Source organism: Peromyscus californicus, unplaced genomic scaffold (assembly GCF_007827085.1).
Source record: "Peromyscus californicus insignis strain IS unplaced genomic scaffold, ASM782708v3 Scaffold_21__1_contigs__length_65335640, whole genome shotgun sequence".
Classification (NCBI taxonomy): Eukaryota; Metazoa; Chordata; class Mammalia; order Rodentia; family Cricetidae; genus Peromyscus; species Peromyscus californicus.
The window spans coordinates 24,801,800-24,815,102 of NW_026294514.1; positions in this window are offsets into that span (position 1 = coordinate 24,801,800).

The following is a 13,303-nucleotide window of genomic DNA, read 5'->3' on the forward strand; positions in this document are numbered from 1 at the left end:
GGGACTCGACATTCCATTTCTCTCATATACTTCTTCCAAGCACATAATGCCAGGCTGAAAAGTTGTCAATAAACTTCTCTTTTGAGAGGAGGAGATGATGATGATGATGCTTCAGTAAGCTGGAAGTGACAATTCCTGAGGCTCTAGCCACACAAAAGGGTTTCCTCAGTCCTAGACTCTAGTCTGCTTCTGCTTTGACTTGGAATGCTCAGTTTTGTTTTGTTTTTCATATTCCCAAATGATATGTCAGCTTTCATGATTCACTTTTATGTTTTCTCACCTACTACTTCGGTCTTAGACTTTTTTGCCTAGGCAGCAAAATTCAAAGGAACCTTTCAGAGGCGCCAAAGTGAAAGAAAGCTGTAAGGGTCAAAGGCCCTCAGCACATAATGCAATGTGAGCGGAAACGGCAAATACTGTTTATTTTTAAGACAAAGATGAAGTTGTGAGCAGATTGGGCGCCATTTTTGATGAAACGCAAGTGCTTTGCTGTGAACTAGGTTAAGGATGTCATCAATATTGACAGCAGGGCCTGCAAGATGGCTCAGTGGGTAAAGGTGCTTTAGCTGTCAAGTCTGAAGACTGGAGCTCAATCCCTGGGACCCACATGGTGGAAGGTGAGAATAGATTTCCAAAAGTAGTCCTCTGACCTCCACATGAGCATCATGGTACAGTCCCCTCCCCACCTCCCCCAACCTCCAGTAGACTGCCAGAAGTTGTTCTGATTTCCACATGAACATCATGGCACATGCCTTCCCCCCCTTCCTCCCCTCCACCACTCCACATCCCCTCACACATAAAATAAATAAACAATAACATGTGTAATGCACAAATATTTGTGGCATTCCCTCAAACTTAGAAAAATACTGACAATAAAAGGAACTGTCTTAAGAAGTCCATTGTTGCACGTAATGTATAATTCTCACCTTAGTCTCATTTTTTAGCTGCCCAAACGTTGTACAGTTAAGTCTAAGTTGCCTTGTTATTCTAAGAGGAAAATGTTAGGGGGCTGAAAATTAACCCAACGTTTGTGAACATTTTGGGATGTAATCACCATCAAATGCTGAGGATGTGTGATCTGGCTTAGGAAGACCTGGCAGGAAGCACTTTGCTTATTAATCTTCTTGGTTCACTTTATAACTGTAGCAAAAATCCTTACTGAAAACTTGGCCACTTGTTTTGGTCAAAGCTGGATGGAATTACATTTGGTCTACCTACACCAGTAGGACACTACAGAGATGCTCAATGGCACTGTGGTTTGGGGTTAGATAACACCCATCAGCTGATATTCCTATATAATTGGCACTCTGATTTCATGTTCTGCTGGGATATGTCAGTGTTGACTTGGCTATGTTTAAACCTTTATGCCTCCATCTTTATATCTATAATCCAAATGTGCTGAGTGAAATTATTTCTTACCTCTTGGGCTCAAAAATCACACACCTTGAAAAGGACTCAGGAGAGCTTTTTAGTGGCACATGCCTTTAATCATAGTACTCAAGAGGCAAAGGCAGGATGAACTCTGGGAGTTAGAGGTCAACCTGGTCTACATAGGGAGTTCCAGGATAGCCAGGGCTATGTAGAGAGACCCTATCTCAAAAAAACCAAAAGTCTAGAGTCAAAAACAACCACCCCAACTCTTATCCACTATAATTCCTATCCTTGTTCTTTTTTTAATGTTCAAAAATAGAATGACAGTACATTTATTCTTGCTAAACACTCATGTGCACATTTTGCACATATGGAGCATATACCTTAGCAAGGACTATGATTTATATCCTAAATTTACTTTGTTTCTAGCTGAAATTTTTATCTTTAGCAAGAAGAAAGGGCTTTGATTTCCCCCATCCTACCCCACACCTTTATAAATGAAAAATATTTCCACTGTTTTCCCACTTTGGTATCCGTGTAGTTGAAGTACGTACCACCCAAAATAGCACATACTGGGCTGAGTTCCAAGAGGAGGAAGGATGGGCCAAGGCAGAGAAAGTGACTCCTGAGGGAATAAAGTAAGTCAGGTTGGTGGGCATGACCTAGGGAGTCCCATCTACCTGTTGTATGCTTTGTTGGGCAGTCGTGGCTCCACAGAGCATGTGGCCATTCTTGCAAGGCCAACTTCATGGATGAATTGAAAGGCAGCAAAGATCCCAGTGAACAAGTCCCCCTGCCTAGGTGGGAAAAAAAGACAGCGGAACTGAGCAGTCTTGTTTGATAGTTCTTTCTAAATTTATAAATTCAGTAAGTTTCTTCACTCTCCCTGAGAACAGATTATACAAGAAAATGGCCCAGGAGATATACAAGGCCATGCTCCCAGAAAATCACCAGAAGCAAGGGAAAGAGGATCAGTCTAAGTATACAGTCATAACCACTGCTAGCCGTATTCTCCAGAAATACATTTTTTTGCAAATTAAAAAAGGAAAATGCCAAGATATGTCACGTAAAGCCATTTAATGTAACCTTTCAACTAGATTTCCCTAGAACAAAACCATTCTTGGTTTTACATCTGCAAATGCTCTTTGAAAAGATGGGTGTGCATGTGTTTAACATTTACCTCCAGTATTACTGTGCTAATATTACTGTTGCTTACTCTGACATTTTAGTTTTTTAACATTTATATTTGGAGGAATTAAAAAAAATACTTCCAAGAAAATGTAACTCATTTCTGTAATCCGAGTCCTTGTGAATGGTCTTAGAAGGAACTTTAGAAACAACTCAATTGGTTATTTGTCTCGTTGTTGTGACAAAATACCCTGGCAAAGGAAATTCAAGGAAGGATTTCTTTTTTCATCTCACAGTTTCAGGGTGTCATCTGTCATGGAGGGGAAGTCATGGCAACAGGAGCTTGGGGCCGCTGTTCCGTGCATCAACACTCAGGAAGCAGAGGGAGATGAACTTGCACTTTCTTCAGATGTGGTCTGGGACTCCAACCCATGGGATGGTTTCACCCACATACAGGGCGAGCCTTCCCACCTCAAATAACTCAAGTCAGGTAATCTCTCCCAGGCATCCTCAGAGGCTCGGCTCCTACAAAATTCTAGATCCTATCAAGCTGACTGTTGATGTTAGCCTTCACTACAGCTTTGAAGCTACTGAGACCATCTGGGAATCAAACTCTTTCCTGTAGGGATTGCTTCCATGGACATCCAAACTGATGAGCAATGTCGAATGTAATTGTATGGAATGAGAAGCCTCAGTGAGGATTTTCAGTGGCTAAGGATCTATAACTGGCAAGATAAGAATAAAATATTTATGCTCTTCAGTGCAGTTTGACTTCCCTGATGGTAGATAGCAATTATAGAAATGTACATTTCATTTCATTGTAAGGTTGAAGTTTCTAATGGTAAGAGCTATTTAGACTGATATGTACTATCAAGGTTAAACAAAAGGTGTAAAAGCATTTGAGCACATCCACGCTTGGGTTATACTGGGTGACCTCTATGTCACTTCCAAATCTAATATTCTGTAAGAGGAACTGAATCTCTTAATGAAGGGAACTTTTTTGAAAGTATTTCCTTTGTCTTTTCCGTTAATAGAACAAACTAAAACTATGCAGCATGGGTCTGCTTCTGATAGAAACAAAGATCATTTAAGGTATATTGGAAAGGAAGGGAAACATTTAGAATAAGTTATTATAAAGTAAAGTATTGACAACCTTTTCTATACGTATTTCTAAAAGATCCGTGCATGTATTCTGAATATCGTGTTAGTATTCCTTTGCTAGTTGGTTTTTGTTTTTTTTGATTTTGTTTTTGTTTTTCGAGACAGGGTTTCTCTGTGTAGTTTTGGTGCCTGTCCTGGAATTTACTCTTTAGCCCAGGCTGGCCTCAAACTCACAGAGATCCACCTGGCTCTGCCTCCCAAGTGCTGGGACTAAAGGCATGAACTACTGCTGCCCGACTCTAGTTGTTCTTTAAACAGTACAACAGATGGTTGAAATTTAGTTGATAGAAGGGTTTGGATGATTCTAAAACTTACTGAAGGAAACCTGGGAACAAAAGTTGATCCAAGAACAGACTCTAGTATTAATAAGGAAAGGTGATGGTGAGTATCTGCTAAGTTGATGGGATACGGTGAACTGGCCATAACTTAGAAGTCAACCATAGCTTCTGGGTGTCTGCATGGATGGAGCAACCTTCCTGCACAGTCCTACAGGCTACGGTGGTCAGTACACGTAATCGACTCTTACTTAATATCTTTCAGTTAGACTCAGAAAGTCTTGATTTGATAGTGTCATTCCCTCCATGACAACTAGGAGGAGCTGTTAGGTGTTTACTGCCTCAAGCCACATCCATGGGATCAAAATATGCACCTACTTGTATTGAACTCATCTTTTGTGGCTTTTGATCTTCATTGTAAGGATTAAATTAAAACAAACAAACATTTCCTTTAAAGTTTTGTAAAGAAAACAAGCACAACTTCTGGGTTCTTGAATAACTGAGAGTTTATGTCAATGAGAATTATTCTTTTTGTTTGGTTGAAGTTTTTTTTTTTAAACAGGGTCTCACCATATTGGCTTAGCTGGCCTGGAATTTGCTAAATAAACTGGCCTGGCCTTGAATTCAGAAATCTGCCTGTCTCTGCCTCCCAGGTGGTGAAATTAACATAGTGCATCACCATACCTCCATTCTTTATTTGAAACAGGCTTAGAGTGAGCTTTTTGAAAAGATGGCTTAAATTCCCACCTCGACAGCTAAATCATGCTTTTTTGCATGAGAGTTTTTTGAATCTTCTCAACTACTCATTCACTTTCTTTCTTCTTTCTTTCTCTTTCCTTCCTTTCTTCCTTCCTTCCATCCAACTGCTCTTTTAGTTTGACAATAAAGAAATTTAAAATCCTGATCTACGGTTTAAACTGAAAAATATCTTTTCTCTCTAGTGGTGATACTAAAGCAAAATCCAACCTAAGATTTTGTACAACTAAATGTTAACCTTATATACTCCAAGGACTAACACTGTAAATTTTAATGTTTACTTATTACTGTAAAAAAATACTATACCGGAAACAACTATGCTTCTGACCTCAGACATGATCAAGTCACCCTTGCGCACAGACCCAAACCATAATAGGCAACAGGATCAGGAGCAAAGGACATTCTCTCTGCTGTGTGATGGATGAACTGTCAGTTTTTGGTGTGTACATTCTTGGGAGTAAAGGACACTGGATTGAGTCGTCCACACACATTTCCAACGTCTTCCTGAGATGTCAAGTCTATGAGAATGCGTTAAACAAACAATATTAGATTGGACACCCCCAGGTAGTATTACATGGAACCTAAAAAGGTAATTATTTTTACCGACCGTAGCCGTGGACATTAGCCATTTCCTGTGGCTTAGCCTAACGTCAACAACAGAAGACTTTTATCAATTTCTATTGCTGTATGACAAATTGTTACAAATTTAACAGCCAAGACAGCACTCTTTTATCTTAATTCAGTAGGTCAGAAGTCCGGGTAGGCTTGACTGAGTTTTCTGATTAGGGTCATGGAAGGTTGAGGTCTAGGCAGGCCCGGGTTCTGGAAAAGTCTCTGACTCTTAGCTCTTTCAGATTGTAGGCAGAGCTCAGCTTCTTCAGCTTGCTATCCAAGTTTGTTCAGAGGAGCTAGAAGATGCTCTCAGGCCTTTTGCATGTGGTCACTTCCATCTTTAAGCAGAAACGATATGTGGAACCTTTATGTTCTGAATGCCTTTGACTTTCCCTTGCCCACCAACCTTAGCGAGGCCTTTACTGTTAAAGGGGTCATGTAATAATATTGGCTCAGCCATACATCAGCTTTGTAATGAACTCAGTCAATTGACAAATAACAGCCTTAGTTACATCTACAGAAGAGCTTTTTCTACACACTAAAGCATAATCAAAACTGCCATGAGAGACTGTGTACCAAGAAGGTCAAGAGCATGGGCTCAAGAATCACACGGGGTTCAAAGTTACATTTATTTATTAGTTATATGACATTGGTTAAAGTTTCTTACCAGCACCTTTAGTGACCTGACTTGATGAGTTCAATGAATAAGATAATTTAACCTTTAACCCTGTGGGTGCATAGTCATGATTCAATAACTGAAATGATATTTCTGGAGAAAAACAAAGGATGTGAGAGGTAGGAAATGGAAGCAACTGATACAAACAGAGTGCTGAATCAAGGGTGTATAAAAGAGACAAGGCTTCAGTGGGATCAAGTCAAATTGATTGTTAGAAGCAGGGAAGCCCAGGGTCCTTATCCTAAACGCTATCACATTCAACAATAAAACACCTTTATTTTGCTGACATGAGATGCCGATTACATCTGTTTATTTATTTAAATAGAGAATGACAATCCATGTGTTCTTCCCTTTGATGGACACTGGGTTTGTACAGTTCCGTCCTTTCAAAGATGAGAAAATGAACAAAGCCATGGACAATCCACGCTGCACCCACAGCTGTGGGGGATGAGCATGCAAGCAGGCTTGTCTGAAGTACAAGGCTCCCTCCAGGAACCTGATAGGCAATGGTTTTGGACATTTGTAGAAAGTAAGGAGGATCCTTGCACGTACTTTCTGGATTCATTAGCTTTCCTTCACTGTGACCAAAATACTTGATTTAAATAACTTATGGGAGAAATAATTCATTTGGACTCAAGTCTTCTCAGGATCCATTTCATCAGAGTCAAGGGAGGACTCGTCGGATCAAAGCAGTTCACATCATGGCGGCCAGGAAGAAGAGAAAAAGGAGTGAGGGCAAGCTATAGCCCCTGAGAACACTCTCCTTGTGGCCTTCCTTCTTCATCCATGCCACCATATTATGAGTGGATTAAGGGATCATAACCCTAAAGATCTGATTGTCTCTAAAAACACCATCGCAGGCACCCCAGAGGTGTGTGTTATTAGGAATTTTTCAAACCAGTCAGGTTGACAAGCAAGATTGATTCCTATACTTTTTCTCATCATCGGTGGTCTAGATGCCTTAGCCATTTCCTTTCAGTATAATCCAAACTAAAAAGAATAACAGCTAAAGAATGAGGCCTCACATTCAGTCAAATGAGTGGGAGAGAGAACCACAGTCATTTAGACAAAGGCAGTTTATGGCTCTCCCTCTCCTCATAAGTCCATTCTGCTAGTGTCTCTGCTGCATATATTCCTTCTATACGGAGAACTATCCAAGTGTCTAGCCTTAGATAGGAGATTCATTAACAAATAACAGGCTAGGGATATAGCTTAGCAGTAGAATGCTTGTCTAGCATGCACAGGCCTGGGTTCAATCACTGGGAAAAGAAAAAAAAAAAGAAAGAACTAAAAAAATGTAGTCAACTAGTAACCAATTAGCTATCACCTCCTATGGTGATACTTTATTTGTACTGAAATGTGATTTTATTTGTATGTTAATAAATAAAGTTGCCTGGGGGTCAGGGCTAATAGCAAGCCATAGCAGAAGCTGGGTGGTGGTGGTGCACCCCTTTAATCCCAGCACTTAGGAGGCAGAGTTAGGCAGATCTCTGTGTGTTCAAGGATACAGCCAGCATGGAGACACACACCTTTAATCTCAATACCAACCATAGAAGACCTGGAGGTCTGTATAGATGGGCAGTGACAAGGAGGTCATGTGGTTGGGTTTACAACCAATAAGAAGACAGAACAAAAAGTCTATATAAAGACAGATACACAGGATGTAGGTCTCTTGGCTGAAGAGGACAGTAGCAGCAGTGAAGGGTAAGGTTTTTAGCTCTTAGCTCTGACCTCTTGGGCTTTCATCTCCGCATTGGCTCTGTGTTTCTTATTTAATAAGATGGTTACATCTACAACCTCCCCTTTCTAGTATATGGCCTGTTACTGAGAAGGAACATCATAGTTTCCCTGTAAAGATTGGTCATTCTTTCTTTTAGTACGTGAGCTCAGACATCATTGACCTAAGGGAAGTGTAGTGGGTAGCTGTTCCAGCTTTGACCTGTAAGTACTACCCCCATTAAGGCTTCCGGTAACTGTCATGCCTACCTATGGCCTGCCCCTGTGGTGGGGCTGAGATGGGAGCCCTTAAGACTGGAGATCCAGATGTGCCAGCTCTCTTGGCTCCTGGTGATCCTGGATGTTGAATGGTAGATGGAGCAAAGTTCTCCAGAGAACACCACTGGACTGTACTTCACCTCTCCTGGACCCTGTAACCTATTCCTTTACTTGTTGTAAGTAAAACCCCCAAATAAACCTCCCTTTTAACTACATGGAGTTGCCTTAATACTTCCACCAATAGGGAAGAGTGGGATTTTGGTTCAGACTGGGCCATCAGAGTGTTGTAATTCCCTAGTTCTTACCATTAGATCACATGTGGGCTCAAATCCAAGCGAGGCCAGTGAGAGTATTTCCTGGGGATTTTTCTGAAATTTAAAAAATAATTTGACTCCCATGTGGGGTTGCTATAATGAAACAATATAGGAACAAGGTACTGGGAGATACCTTGCCTCTGTGTGAAAGGAGCCTGGCCTAAGAATGAAAACAGTCTAGACAAAAATCAATAGGAAACTAGAGAGAGATTCTCAGGTCCTCATATGTCCTCTGAGTTCTATGCCCAGCCGGCTGGAAACATCATTCTCTGGACTTCTAACTTAATGACTTAACAAATTATTATATTTTGTTCAAGCATAATTGAGTTTGCATTTCTGTTGTCAACCAAGAGAGTTCTAATGAAGTCAGTCCACAGAGCCTCGGGTTTAATCTCACTTTAGCCAGCAGATTAATTGATTTTTATGTAAGCTGTAGAGCCCTGTGAGAACCATGCCCCTGATCCAAACAACTATATTTAGCGTCAGGGGCTTACGGGGTGCAGCGTGTCTATTGTTGGGGCTTGGTGAGCGGGCAAGGAGGGGACGGGGTGCAGACCAAGAGTCACCTGCATCAAGTTTCTTAATGTATTCGACTTTTAGCATCAGGGAATAAGAGAATTTATTTTTAAAAGGGAGAAAAAGTTCCGCTTGTCAAATCCAGTGGTTTCCCGAAGATTTCTCTGTCTTTCAAATAACTTCAGTTAACATTTAATAACGGAAATCCAGGCAACAAAAATATTGACTGTAGCCGGGCGGTGGTGGCGCACGCCTTTAATCCCAGCACTCGGGAGGCAGAGCCAGGCGGATCTCTGTGAGTTCGAGGCCAGCCTGGTCTACAGAGCGAGATCCAGGAAAGGCGCAAAGCTACACAGAGAAACCCTGTCTCGAGAAACCAAAAAAAAAAAATATTGACTGTAAGTCATTTGAAACAACAGAGAAGGGTGTTCGGGTGGTATGGAGAGCCAAAAGCATTTCTCCTCCCATGCCAAATTCCTTCTATCAGTCCCAAATCTGTGCTCAGTTTCTAAGTCTCCCCAAGGCACACTTTTCCCGGGAAAAGTTGCTAAGTGGGCCTCACACATCATTTAGATCAATTTTCATTTGACATGACCAGTTTCCAAGAAGCCACGAATAGTGAAATATAAAAAGGGTGGGACCCAATTTTAGCAGAACTCCACAAACAATTCGATACTGCAGGCACTTATCAATCTTTGCTCAGGCTGTAGTCAAGCTCTCTGACTCACAGACTTCATTGGCAAGGAGATCTTTGTCTTTAGAAAGAAGCGGCCAAGTTGGCCTCAATAATTATAGGCTGGCAGGGGTCTGGGAAGTTATTCAACCCAAAGCCATTATTGCACAGAACAGTGAAATCAGACTCGGAAAATGGCACCCAGCAGGGTCCACAAAGGGAAGGCATACGATTCCATTAGGGAAAAACAGCTTGAACAGAAGCACTAAGTTCAGAAAAGATAAACTCAAGGATGGAGTCTGGATGGGACTTGGAGTGCTTGAAAGGCTGACAGAAAGTTGGAAGGTAAATTATCAGATCCAAATTATGTGGCCTTTCCTTCTGGGAACAGGATGTCATCGCACGGCCCCAGCCATCCCTCATCTTGAGATGCTTCTGCCTTCTGTATGACAGGAATACAAGTATGCGCCACCATGCCCAGCTACAAGTGCTATTGGTATTTTCGTTTATTTCGGTTGTTACTTATTCTTTGAAAATGTCATACATGTATACAATGTATCTTGATCGTATCCACCTCTCCCTCCCCTCTCTAACCCACCTCTAGAACTACTATCACATTTCCCTTCCAATTTCATAGCCTCCTTTCTTTTTTGGTTTTTCGAGACAGGGTTTCTCTGTGTAGCTTTGCGCCTTTCCTGGAACTCACTTGGTAGCCCAGGCTGGCCTCGAACTCTAAGATCCAGCTGCCTCTGCCTCCCCAGTGCTGGGATTAAAGGCGTGCGCCACCACCGCCCAGCTCATAGCCTCCTTTTGTTGATTGGCTCTTTTTTTTTTTAACCCACCGAATCCAATTAGTGCTGCCAGTTTGCCCGTAGGCATGGCATTATGCCAGATTTTAAGCATTAAAGAGTTGTTCTGTTTTGTTTTCTTAACTTTGTAAAACACAAAAAGCAGAGGGGAAAAAACTCAATAATCCTATGGCGCTGTCACTTTTCTTATATGATGATCAATGCATATCCGATCTTCTTCCATCTATGCCCACCCCCTCCATCCTCCCTTCCCCTCCCCAGCCCCCAGATTATTTGAAAGCAACTCTGGCTGTAAAATCATCGGACACACTTGCCTAGCAAGGCCACGTCTTTGATCTCCAGCACTGCAAGAAAAATGGAACAAAACCCCACATCATACACGTGCGTGTCTCAATTCACCTACAAACACTTGAGTGTTTATCTCCAGAAGATAAGAATTGTGAGTTTTTAACTATGCCCTAGACATGAAGCAGGCTTTGAGGCTTTTGTTAGCCTGGAGAACATGCTCAGACCTGCAGAAGGATATGCCAGCACTCACTGGGGGACGGGCTGGGGAGGAGGAGGGGCTGGCAGTGTCAATCCTTCCTATTCCACATCGCCACTATCACATGAGCTACTTTGAAATTGCTTCTTACTTTCTATGTCTAAAAATGCATCCTGGTTTCTCCTGCTAGTATACAAGGGTAGAAATAATTCATGCGTTCTTGGTCAGTGGGAATATTCTCCTGTCAGAGCTTTTGCCATTTTTCCATTTCAGTTCCCTAAGATCTAGAGAAATAGTGTAAGTGTGGATCTTTCTATTTATATGTTAACTATCTTTTATTTTTACTGTGCTGTTCCCAAAGACATTCTGAGTGCTGGCTTGATATTTATGGAAAAAGAGAAGCTTTCTGAACTCAAAAAAAAAAAAATTAGATTTCTAAGTTCCCCCTCTCGATAACTAGCAAAACATACCACATAAATTATTCAGGCAATATGAAAAGAAAATAAATACATTTCAAGTGCTATCTGAGAGATCGTTTCTATGTGTACCAAGTCCTTTTTCATAGAGGCCCTGCAAAACCATGAAAGATTGAAATATTTTCTGAATGAGAAAACTTGCAACATGATGTACCACAGAGGGCACCGCAAACAGACACTAAAATAAACCGCGTCTGGCCTCAGGGTTCGAGCCGCATATTTAGATGGGGATACTCATTTCAGGGTACATTTTTCTTTAGCTCAGTTATCTCAGAGTGAAACAGCACAGGAGACTTGATAAGGCTGTCGGTCTGGCCGACCGAATAAACTACCCTTCACACTACAGGCAGATTTACAGAGTGTGGCCACGGCTTTTAGATCTTGAAACCATAAAGCATATCCTCTGCTTTTAATCTATGCTTTGAAGATTTACACAAAATAGACCAACTAGTTCACTCTCCAGTGAGAGCCTCAGAGTTCCCATCTGGCAAACGGTTATGAACACCACGTCCGCATTACATAATAGGGAAGGTTTCATACCAAGGCTCGCCTGCCATCAGTTTATAATCAAAAATGTCACATGATGCATGGAACAAGAAATTGGAATTACACAGGGCTGATATATTTGCCTCCTCGTGTTTCCTAACGGAAGTGATTCCCTTCTCTGGAGTCACATCTGCAAGTTGTATGGAGTCCATTGGAGAAAAACCCAGGAAGAGAGCTAGACATTTAAAAAAAAAATTGCAATAAAAATAATTCTTTTGTTACCCCAGCATATTTTAAAAACTTTTCCTTTTGTCATTTTTGGTGCAATTTTACATCAAAGCACAGGATAGACACATGACAGATAATAAAAGCCTTCATAGCTACAGCTCCCCTAATATGTGATCAGCAGGCTGTGACGTAAGGATGTGGGGACCACAGCAGTGAGCCGGTCAGCACTGAATGCCACTCAAAGCCTGCCTTTGATTCAGCTGTTCTGAGAGTTTTCTGGGGGGAAGATATCCTATTTTCCCTACAGAACATGAACCCTAATAAGAGGAAAGATCAGGAAGTCAGTCAGTCAGACTGTCTGTCTCTGTCTCTCTCTTTCTGAACTCAAACTCTTGCTTCTCCTGCCTCAGCCTCCTGAGTGCTGCCCAGTGTTGCCCATGGTGCCTAGTGCCACCATGAATGCTATTAACAATTTCATTGTGATCTGAGCCATTTTTTCTGAATTACTGATTTTTGTTTTCAATATTTCACTTTATTTCCAAATAAGAAGGGATTTTACTTATATATTTTTTAAAAGGAGCACATACCTATAATAAGCGTTATTTTTATTTATCTAAATCTGGGAGTTCATGATTGCCAAGAATTACACAACCACAAAAATGTGCTGAATATTCATTATCTGCCAGTATTGTTCTCACCACTGGAGACTCAGGGGTGAGGTAGATGGAGTAGCCGATCCACTTGGTATGTACAGGAGGAGATGGGTATCATGGAGAATGATTGGAAAGTCCACAGATGTTTCAAAAGATGTAATGACATTTGTTGGGCTGGATGCATTAACCAAATCGGGGAAGCCACAGGAGACCTCCTTGATTCCAGGACCTGGAAGAACTGGTGAGATTTGAGTCTCAAGCAGTAAGCAGGCAAAGATCTGAGAAGGGAATTCTGGGTAGGGCAGATGTCTTGAATGAAGGGCCAGGTGTGGAGGAGAGGCAGACGGCTTTGCAGATGAGCATGACTTGACAAGAACAGCACTCCTTTGTAAGAGGAATTGCTAACGGCCTTATTAATAAAATACCCGGAGCCAGATATTGGGGTGAAAAACCGAGAAATCAGAGGAATAGGAAAAGCCACAGCCAACCTCACCTCACCAACACCTCAGTCTCCAAAGAGACCTGCTTCCTGTATACCCACGCCTATATGCCTTTCTGTTCTGCCATCTCATTTCTTTTCTCCACCCAGCTACATCACTTCCTCTTCCTGGCCAGCTCTGTCACTTCCTGTTTGTCTGTACAGACTTCCAGACATTTATGGTTAGTGCTGGGATTAAAGGTATGTACCAC